Source organism: Octopus bimaculoides, chromosome 26 (genome assembly GCF_001194135.2).
Source record: "Octopus bimaculoides isolate UCB-OBI-ISO-001 chromosome 26, ASM119413v2, whole genome shotgun sequence".
Lineage (NCBI taxonomy): Eukaryota > Metazoa > Mollusca > Cephalopoda > Octopoda > Octopodidae > Octopus > Octopus bimaculoides.
Genome location: NC_069006.1, coordinates 21,377,838 through 21,380,134, shown reverse-complemented (window position 1 = coordinate 21,380,134; position 2,297 = coordinate 21,377,838). Strand labels below are relative to the sequence as shown.

Genomic DNA, 2,297 nt, shown 5'->3' with positions numbered 1-2,297 from the left:
ATACTTTTATAAATATATATGTTTCTATGTATGTATGGATATATATATATATATATATCGTATTTTCTTGCTTTGAATTCGTTAACAGTGTGCAAGTATTCACTCCCGCGGATAATTTAGATGACTGTGTAATTAAATATGGCAAGTACAGGGTATATATTATCAGCGTTGGTAAAACGTACTGACTTCCCCCCCCCCATAACACACTTACAAGTATATATGTCTACACACACACACGTACATATACACTCATATGTATATATTAGTGTGTCTATGTATATGTAATGAAGTTGTACCTGTTTAACTAAGCGATTTGATCTGAGTTCGTGAACTGAAACTAAAACAATTACACAGTGAACGATATCAGGATGATCCTTCAGAACACAAGAGTATATTTCTATTTCCATTGTTTGTTTGTTTTTTGTTGTTTCTTTTTGTTTTCTTTGTCGTTTTTTGTTGTTGTTGTTTTGTTTAGTTTTCTACATACCAAAGAATGTCGAACGTAAAATCTACACTGATATAGCAATAGACTAACATTCGTTTCAAGACTGTTTTACCGTTTAGCTTCAACTTGGCTTTTACTTATTCCAGTCATTGGACTGCAGCCATGCTTCGACCCCAGCCTAGAAAGATTTTAATCGAACAAATCGACAACAGGACTTACATTTTTTTAGCCGTATTAATTAGCACATAGGCCCTCTTTTTTTTTCGCCAAACAGCTAATTTACCAAGAGGAAAACAGCAATACCGGTTCTCAAGTGATAGTAGGGAAAGATACACACACACACATATATATATGGAGGCAATTCCCTCTCCTGTCTCGAATAAATACACTCTCCAGTTTTCGCCTCTTAGATTTTTCTACATGCTGGTTCATATACAAACATACATACATAAGAGCAGCCTGGACTAAAAGCTCCTGAAGAAAATACGCAATTGCTATATTTTCACCAATGTCAACGTCATGATTTGCGAAATGCGAAACCGATAGAATATCATAATATTCTATCCTTTAGATTATATTTAAAAAATATACAAATAGTATGCATTTTCCTTATTTTCTTATACATTTTTTCACTACTATTCACCACGTAGGGAAAATCTCTTCAACAAGATTCTGTTCTACTATATATCTGGCAGTAAAATGAACCCTTTCTGTCCTGAGATATTTCCGTTTACTCTCGATGTTACAACATAGAATATGTTTGTTGAATATGTGTGTCTGTAGGTGAACAATTAAGAATACGCGTGTGCCTAATGTTGAATATGTATGCATGTATTAGAACGTGTGTGTACATGTTTGTAAGTGCATGTCTGAGTGTGTATCTGATTGAAATTATATTTTTCTCGTCTAAGACGCCAGAATTGAATAAAGAGATATTCCGAAATGTACTGTTACGTCAATGTAATTCATGACGAAAGATGTATATGCATATATATATATATATATATATATATATATATATATACACATAGACACACACATGCACATATATATATATATATATATGTATATGTGTGTATGTATATGTATATATATGGGTGTGTATGAGTGTCTACGCACGAATGTGTTGGTGTGCGTGTACATGTGCCTACCCTTCTCTTCTCTTTCGCCTATCCCACTCCCTCCGACGTAAAGGCGTGTCTGCGCGCGCACGCGTGTAACTACATATATCTTCACTACAGATGTATGATATTTAGTGGATTATTCGCGTTACTTTGATGTGTTTGAGTATATATATATATATATATATATATATATATATATATATATATATATATATATATATATATATGCGCGCATACGTGTGTGTGCGCGTGTGTGTGTGCGCGTGTTTGTCTATTGTTTGTGCTTGTGTATAGATGTCTGCGAGTGTTGCAACCACAAAGAAATAAAAGTCACAATAAACAACAGAATTCAGCCAGGCTTGTCTTGAAGATTTCCATAAAACGGAATCGTGAATGTCAATCGCAGTTTCACTATAAATTCACACTTAAGCACTCCCCAAGCGCTTTTTCCACGTATCCATCACAATCGGCAGTAAATTATTCCTGCACGTACGGAAATAGTGTTACAGATGTGTGTACGTGTGTGTGTGTGTCTGTGTGTGTGTGTGTGTGTATGCATATATATGTATATACATACATAATTGCATTTATAGATACATATATGACATAAGTACACACGTTTGCAAATGTATATATATATATATATATATGTATGTATATGAGTATATATGTGTATCTTTGTCTCTCTCTCTCTCTCTCTGTATATATATAAGTGTATATATATATAT

At 33.6% G+C, this 2,297-nt stretch overlaps 1 long non-coding RNA gene across 1 annotated transcript in view; it reads right to left on the bottom strand.

Annotated features, from left to right (window-relative positions):
* The window catches only part of LOC128250928 (uncharacterized), a 17,222-nt gene extending 15,873 nt beyond the window's left edge, over positions 1 to 1,349 (bottom strand). The window contains exon 1 of the long non-coding RNA XR_008266866.1: positions 665 to 1,349. This is a non-coding gene — a long non-coding RNA (uncharacterized LOC128250928). The remainder of the gene's footprint in view (positions 1 to 664) is intronic.
* Between the last annotated feature and the right edge of the window lie 948 nt (positions 1,350 to 2,297).